The sequence below is a fragment of the Octopus bimaculoides genome, chromosome 5 (assembly GCF_046866305.1).
Source record: "Octopus bimaculoides isolate indiv1 chromosome 5, ASM4686630v1, whole genome shotgun sequence".
Classification (NCBI taxonomy): domain Eukaryota; kingdom Metazoa; phylum Mollusca; class Cephalopoda; order Octopoda; family Octopodidae; genus Octopus; species Octopus bimaculoides.
Genome location: NC_142932.1, coordinates 102,068,082 through 102,078,081, shown reverse-complemented (window position 1 = coordinate 102,078,081; position 10,000 = coordinate 102,068,082). Strand labels below are relative to the sequence as shown.

The 10,000-nt window shown below is 29.0% G+C and overlaps 1 protein-coding gene and 1 long non-coding RNA gene across 14 annotated transcripts in view; one reads left to right on the top strand and one right to left on the bottom strand.

Moving 5' to 3' along the window:
• The window catches only part of LOC106877977 (uncharacterized), a 119,551-nt gene that overhangs the window by 1,195 nt on the left and 108,356 nt on the right, over positions 1 to 10,000 (top strand). The gene's annotated exons all lie outside the window — the stretch shown is intronic.
• The window catches only part of LOC106877962 (uncharacterized), a 547,541-nt gene that overhangs the window by 472,814 nt on the left and 64,727 nt on the right, over positions 1 to 10,000 (bottom strand). The gene's annotated exons all lie outside the window — the stretch shown is intronic.

The window sequence follows — 10,000 nt, the reverse complement described above, 5'->3', positions numbered from 1 at the left end:
AGCAACAACCATAAACTAACCCTATTTCCCCCAGATACTGTGTATAAAAGACGTTATATTCAAGACGGTAAGATGTCATCAGTCAAATTTGACTGCTTTATTTGATATACAGAGTATCAACACGGAAACCCATTTATGTATACAATGAGCGTGTACGAAACTAGCAAGTGCATAATGACAACATAGTGTACATAGATATCAATATTTTGCGCAATTCTAAAGTGTCTCCAAAACTATTGCGCAATTATAAATACTTCTAAACTTTAACTGTACATTTATTTTGTATGATTTTCGATCAGCTTCTCACTATGTTTCTCTCTCCCCCTCTTTCTCTGTATCTCTTCTATCTCTCTGCTTTTCTTGCTCTCTTTCAGTCTCTCTATCCATGTGTGTGCGTGTGCATCTGTATGTATATTTGTGTGTAAATGTTTGTTTGTATGCATATATATATAACTTTACGTTAATCTAAGTATCTGGGTATGCATGTAATATATGCTAGAGCGACAGATGGTATGTAAGGATTTGTGTGGTGTAATATTTATGAATCTATTTTATTTTCCCTTCCGCCTCTTTCTCAATTTCTCTATATTGTGAAGGAGTCCCAGATTTCTCTTTTCCACCACCGTTTTATCACATGTGCAAGCACATAAATGTAAATAAACATGCTTATTACGTAACAACACATATCTGAGTAGACATCAATCAATTACTAAATAATGCATTCTCATATGTATATGTATATGTATATGTATATGTATATATATATATATGTATATATATATATATATATACACATACACACACACATATATCTTAATGCATATATTTATATGTATGTTTGTAATGTATATATATATATATATATATATATCCATTCACATATATAAGCATATATATATATACACGCAAATACGTATACATACATATATGCATACATAATTACATGCATACATACATGCATACGTACATACGTACCTACACACATACGTACATACATGCACATATGCATGTATGCATGCAAACATGCATATATTCACGCATACATTTGTAGCAACGTAAAAAAAATTTGTTGCAGTCATGTTTGAAACATAAAAAATATCGTCTTATATTATATTGACGAAGCATACGTGCAACTTTACAGGGTTGTACAAATATACATACATACATGCATACATACATAATACATACATACATACATACATACACACACACACACATTTATATATGTATGTGTGTGTGTGTGTCGATAGAGATGAGAAGTGAGAGATTGGGAGAGAGAGAGAGAGAGAGAAAGAGATAGGTAGATAGATGGCTACCTATTAAATGCATACATGTGTGTGCGTGTGTGAGTGTATGTGTATGCGTTTGTGTACATGTGGTAAGAGGTTTGCTTCCCAAACATATGATTACGGGGTCATTCATACGATGTTGCATCTTGGGTGCCTGCCTTCCACTCTAACTCTGGGATGTCGAAGCATTTGTGATGGAATTTGCACGACGAAAATTGGAGGAAGACTGTCATATATACATGTCTCAATCTATATATCTGTCTCTGTACGTCTCTGTATTTGTCTCCCAACACTATCTTAAACCGATGTTGGTATCCCTATGTCTGTATAACCTAGCGGTTTGATAAAACAAACCGTTAAAAGAGGGATCATGCTTAAAAGTATTTACTGGGAGCGATTCTCACAACTATTCATGCCTGTGCTACAGTATGTGTGTATGATTACATTTATATGTACATGTATGTGTATATACGCACACACACATACACACACGTGCACACATACACACGCGCAGACATGTATATACATATATATATATATATATATATATATATATATATATATATATATATATATATATATATATACATGTATATATACATGTATATATATGCGTGTATATTTATATACATAGATGTATATATAAATATATATATATATTCTATATATCCAGCTACATATGCTTATATAACATATATATATATATATATATATATATATATATATATATAAATATATGATATATACATATATATATATATTACCTACATTTATATACATATCTATCAATCTGTCTATGCGTATATGTGCGTGTGTGTATGTGTGTGTGTGTGTGTGCGTGTGTGCATATATATTATATATATACATATGTGTATGAGAGGGGGTTGAAAAGTTCCTAGCTTTAAATGTGCCTTGTAAGCCCTGATCGGAGGTCCAACATTCAAAGTGCTTGTACAGGGCTTAAAAGAACCTAAGCGCATATATCTGAGAGAGGAATACATTGAATAAAATCATAATTAACTAATCCACCTGTATTATCTTTTAATTTTCAGTGCACTCTCGTATACATGTATATATATATATATATATATATATATATATATATATATACTCTTTTACATGCTTTAGTTATTTGACTGTAGCCATGCTGGGGCACCGTCTTCAGTTGAGCAAATCGGCCCCAGGACTTATTCTTTGTAAGCCTAGTACTTAATCTATCGGTCTGTTTTGCCGAACCGCCACGTTATGGACACGTAAACACACCACCATCGGTTGTCAAGCGATGTTGGGGACACACACACATATACTCTCTCTCTCTCTCTCTCTCTCTCTCACACACACACACACACACACACATATATATATATATATATATGACGGGCTTCTTTCTGTTTCCGTCCACCAAATCCACTCACAAGGCTTTGGTCAGCCCCAGGCTATAGTAGACGACACTTGCTCACGGTGCCACGCAGTGGGACTGAACCCCGGAACCATGCGGTTCGTAAACAAGCTACTTACCACACAGCCACTCCTACGCCTATATATATATATATATATATATATATATATATATATATATATATATATATATATATATATATATATATATGTACACACACATACAGACATTATATATATATATCCATGCTTAAATGCCCATGTACCCTAAATATAATATCATACAAATGAACAAACGCATATATATATATATATATATATATATATATATATATATATATATATAAGCATATACATACATACATACATACATACATACATACATACATACATACATACATACATACAGACTGACACACAGACGTACACACACATACATAGAAGCACTCAAAAAATCTGAAATAAAAGTCATTCATACACACACACATATAGAAGCACCTTGAACAGATATCAAGTCCTGCCCGATTACATATAACTTATTACGCAGTAAATATATTTCCTGTAATACAAAGGGAAAACTGGAAATTGAACCTAAATCTGTTTGAAGTGAGATAAATTTGATGGAATTATATTTGAATATCATTCGTAATTGTTTATATAGGCTTTTGTAGTTGATTTTTACGTAATATTAACGTTTTTATTCTCTGTCTCTGTCTGTCTGTCTGTCTGTCTCTCTCTCTCTCTCTCTCTCTCTCTCTCTCTCTCTCTCTATATATATATATATATATATATATATATATATATATATATATATATATATATATATATATATATATATATTTATGTATATATATGTATATGCATATATGCATATATATATATACATATATATATTTATATATATGTATTTATATATAGACACACACACACATATATATATATATATACTTATCACACACACATATAAATATATATGTATTTCATATATGTATATGCATGTACAAACGCACAAACACACATACGCACATACACACATATATATAAACACTCACATATTTATGTAATTATATTTGTAAATATATATCATAAAGTAAATATCTAGACATGTATATAAATGAAAGTGTATATACATATGCATAATTACATATATGCATATGTATATATATATATATATGTTTTTATACGTATATGAAATATATGCATATATACATACATACATACATATATATATATATATATATATATATATATACACACACACGTATATTTATATGTATATAAATATATATATATACGTATATATTTATATGCATATATATATGTATATATGTATGTATACACACACATACTTATGTACACTCCAGCATTCATGGATACGTATGCATGCATGTATGTATAATCATATTGCCTTATATATCGAGATCTTATATATATATCCATTTCATGTTATATAAATATATGTGTGTATATATATGTTTGTGTATATATGTATGTATATATATATATGTATATGTTTATATATACATAGATATGCACATAGAAGTAAATATATACATATATACACAGACGTATACATATTTATGCATACACATAAATATACACATAAACACGGATACATGTGTATGTATATTTATATATTCAAAAGTAACCTATTGATAGATTAGTGCATACATAAATTCATAGAAATATATATACATATATACAAATACATACATGTACATGTAAATATTTTTGGACAAATATAGCTATAGACATGTAAAATAATGTATATGTATATATATATATATATATATATATATATATATATATATATATATATATATATATATATATATATATATATATATGCGCGTACGTATGAATTTAGTAGCTCATAATTAAAAGCAACAAAGTGTAATTCAATAAAGTGTGAATTAGATTTAAATTCAATTAAAAAATTAAAGTTAAAACTGATTTGTTAGGTCTACATTTCGTTAGCAATACCGATTCTCAAATTTTGCAGATCCTCTTTCACTCAAATGGATTCTTTATCTACCTATATACATACATTCTTATACATATTTTTGTTTGCATGTAATATAATATGATATAATAAATTTTAATATAATTTAATATGGTATAATATAATATAGTGTAATATAATATAACGTATAATATGTTATAATATACTTTGATATAAAATAATATATATATATGTGTGTGTGTTTGTGTATTTATGCACGTATGTATGCATAATTATATATGCATAATTATATATATATATATATATATATATATATATATATATATATATATATATATGTATATCTTCATATATATATATATATATATATATATATATATATATATATACATATATTTTATTATATGTATTTATTTTCTCTTAGTTAAAAATTAACTCCTACAAAATAAATTGGTTAAACCAGGGTTGCAAAGATCATAAAATGACTGTGGTGTAACTCCTGTTTATGAGGTAGAAACTCCCTGTTATTTTGGGTATTTGAGTAAATATAAAATTTAATAAATGGAGTAATACGCATATGTTAAATGAAGTCTTTTATTTCCGACATATGTTTCGAAGATTACAAATGGTTACTTCCAAAGGAATAAGTGATGTTGATAAAGATGTAATCTTCTCTTCAGGGAAATACATAAGAGCCAACTTAACCGTAAGACATTTTAACCGAATGTGATAACTGTGGGTAGAGAAGATTGCTACTTATCTTATTTGAAAAAGCCGTTGGAAGTTGCAACGCTACGAGACAGTATATTGGACGTATAAATATACATATAAACATTTATACACACACAAATATACACATACACGCACATGTACATATATATATATATATATATATATATATATATATATATATATATATATATATATATATATATATATATATATAAGTATATATGTATGTCTATATATATATATATATATACACTATCTTATTTTTTATTAAATTGAAAGTGTGAACACAGATTCAACATCCTGGTATTTTTTCCGGATGAAATTTCAAATTTAATTCGCCTGAATAAAACGCTGTTATTCATGATGTTACCGAATTATTCATCAGTGAAAACTCCTCTGAAACAGCCGTAGTGAAACTTGACGCATTCGTATTCTATTTATATATGCATGTATTTACATATGTATACATACATACATACATACATACATATATATATATATATACATACGCGCACACACGGAAACACACAACCACAGACACAGACACAGACACACACACACACACACACACACACACACACACACACACACACACACACACACACACACACACACACACACACACACATATATATATATATATATATTCTTTGCTCACATTCTCCATTTTCTTAGCATTGAAACCGGTGTACGCTTGGATAAATATCTCTAGGAAAGAACGACCTCTTTCTACACAGACATATATATATATATATATATATATATACAAATACATGCAATGTAACTACATGTGACCAGTTGGAGATTTCTTCTTTTCCTCCTTTTGGGATCTTCCCTTTCTCATTTCCGACGAAGTTCTATACTCGAAACATCAAACTTTCTCCTTTCACACAGAGACCAGCTAATATATGTCTTGTACTCGTCCTTACGTTCGTTGTTTTTCGTCTATTTGTTTTTGTTTTTTATCCATTTATCCATTTATTTCCACTGTTTGATAATTTAATAAAATTATTTCATACTAGTGTGCATGTTAAGGATGTACAATCTGTTATTTGTTAATATGGGTTTATATTTCTTTGTGAAAGATCTCTTCAGTGAAGCCGAGTTAAAATTGCTGAAACTCAGAAATCACACTTTACATTTGGAATACAAATTATATATATATTTGTGTTATATCGCCTTTTTCTTAATACTCATTACCATTGTGTACTTCGTTTTAATTTTACATTCCCTACAAGGAAATTATACAAAATAAAAATATTGTGTGGACGGGATTCAATAAAGATAACTTTAATTTTATGACTAAAATTAATGCTTTTGTATGTTTAATTATCACACTAATCTTGGACAAAACTATATATTTTTTTTTACTCCGTGTTTAAATATAGTTGCTAATCTGCAGGCTAGTTGAAAGCGCCCAAAATAAAATAGGGGGAAGTGTAATTGAAGGAGAAATGAGAGGAATTAGTATTCTGTATGAAATACTAAATGAGGAAATTTATTGAGTAAATTACTGTCTAATTAATGACTATATATATATGAGTGAACGCACATTTTCTAATTGTACATACATTATACAATAAACCTGTATATATAATAAATGTGAGAAACTTTTTGTGTTACGTGCGGGGTGTAAGTTTAAGTTGCTGTTGACGTATTTGAAATATCTTATTCTTACGTTTTGGAATTTCGATGAACACTAAAGAATTTTATGATTGAGGTTCTTTTTCCGCACTACATATATTCTGTTCAGGTTTCTAAATGCTTTCGTTCTCTAAATAGTGCAACACTTACTAATCTCCATCACGTTTACCTTCAATTGCCACGTGTAATTGAAACCGTTTCCCCATGTTTTTAATTATTCAAGGGTGTTGCTTAAATATTTCTTCAGCCATGCCTATGTAGTTTATTTTTGTACTACTTCAAGGTTTTTATTATGATGTTTTTTGCTTTATATATGTTTGCTTCAGAATTGCATGACTGATTTAGCGTGTATGTGTTGGCATTTCTATATGGGCAGATGGCATTAGTTGATTTGTGGTTTTTCTTCTATTTTTTTATAGTCTATGCTAGTAATGGCACTGTAACTTAACTTGAACTTTTTTCCATTGAATAATATTCTACATTTACGAGTTGTGGATTGGACTTGATACCTAACAAAATAGAAAATATAAACCAGGAGATATTTCTACTTTTGTAATGCGGGTGGCAGATGGATGTATTTAATGGTGTTTGAATCAACTGGTTTCTAGAATATTATTATAATAAAAACTGACTTGACGAAGATATTTTACTTGATGATAAATTAGATATCCTTTAATTAATGCTATTAATTAGATGTTTCAAAAATACGGAAAGATGTTAGAAATCTATGTTAATGCAAGCATATTCTTCGCTAGGTGTGACGAAGTGTTTGTGTAAGTTTCTGGGAAAATTGTGGGTAACAGGTGAAATATTTGATAATGGCTTAATTAGTTGTGAGAATTATTTTAGGCCGAAAATATTGAATGGTTTAATAAGCTCTTTTGTCTTGCGTCTAAGTTATATCTGTTGTCATGTTGGCCCATAGCCAACCTGTCATCTCTGTATAAGCCATCATTTATAGTGATACAGCTCTTTAGCACACTTAGGATATAATAACCCCACACAATAACAAATCTCTGCTTTGTCATACTCCCATATACTTACAACAAAAGAGCTCACTGTGTTTAATTTTTAGACGAGCTCATTTCTTCTGACTCTTGTGTTTTTTTTTCTTCTTTATAATTTAGGAATTTTCCAGTATGCAACATGATCCCTCTTTCATTACAATCTATTGTATAATAAAATTTACTGAATCTAAATATGCTATTTAAAAGGGTTTAGATATCAAGGGCAAAATCCAACAATATCATATCGCATTAATCTGAAATTAAATATATTATTGATATTGTTAAATCAACTAATGAAATAATAGCTGTACCGCCACTTGATAAATGTTTAATTAGTAGCTTAGTTGAGAGGGAAGCCCAGAGTATCCTGTATATTCTGTAAGAACTTGTCTTATTCCCCCTCTCTCTTTGTGTATGTGTGTATATATATATATATATATATATATATATATATATATATATATATATATATATATATATTATTTTGCTTAAAAGAGTTCCAACACTGTCTGTTTTTTATGTTTTATTTATATTCCTGCAGAACTAATGTGGGGTATAGAATATGGAATATACAATATATAATATGATATACAATATACAATATAAAATAAAATAAAATAAAAATGGATGGCACCATACATATATATATACATATATATATATATATATATATATATATATATATACATATACATATATATATATATATATATATATATATATACATATATGTATATATATATATATACATATACACACACATACATATATATACATATATACGACAGGCTTCTTTCAGTTTCCGTCTACCAAATCCACTCACAAGGCTTCGGTCGGGCCGAGGCTATAGTAGAAGACACTTGCCCAAGGTGTCACGCAGTGAGACTGAACCCGGAACCATGTGGTTGGTAAGCAAGCTACTTACCACACAGCCACTCGTACTGTTGATATATTTTATTAGTGTTGACATGAATGCAAACATTTTTTTAGAGTACCACATGAATAAAAATCCACAAATATTTTGTTTTTAACTCCTTTAAATTTTATACCAAGTAAACCTTAAAATTTTCTAAAGACGCGAAAAATATAATTCTTTGCTTATACCATAATACATTTTACTTTTGAAAAAAAATTTCAGTGGCAGAGCGTCGTCGATAATTCTTCTCCAAATTATAATACATTCCTTTGTAATTCATCAGATAATATTTACAACAGAATCTCTAAGGATTATTTGCTGATTTGTTTCTATCAACTAAATATCAATATAAACATTTTCCTCAATATAATATTCTCCATCAGTGAATGTTAAGCAAAACAGAACAAGACAGGAGGGTGTGATTTATTAGCAATATAATTTGAGAATTGAAAGCGGTGAACTGGCAAACTCATTAATTAGCACGCCAGGCAAAATGCTTAGCGGCATTTCGTCTGTCCTTACGTTCTCAGTTCAAATTCTGCCGAGGTCAACTTTGCCTGTTATCTCTTTGGAGATGATAAGTTAAGCACCAGCTGAGCACTGGGGTCGATATAATCAACTTAACCCCCAAATTCCTGGCTTTGTACCAAAATTTGAAAGCAATATACTTTGGAAATTGCGTGTGATTTGTTTTAAGAGTTCATCAAATCCTGCAGCAACCAAATTCGAGATTCATTCATATGTGGCAACACAAGATTTGCTCTTACTCTTCGATTTACACAATTGTCTCTGTATCATAGAAATAAAATTTCAATCGGTCCAGTGATACACATATTGACTCTTCCCAAACAAGTTTCCTTAAGATTCTCTAAACCTAGTTCAAAATACTTGATTGCTTTTGCCATATGCATTTTCTACGAGGTATTGGAACATTATATTGTAAGTTAACTTTGATTCTTAACTGAATATAATACAATATCTAGAAAGCAAAACCTGCCTAGTTGTCTTCGATTATTGTACTGTTTCTTCTATTCTCTCATTGACTTCCGTA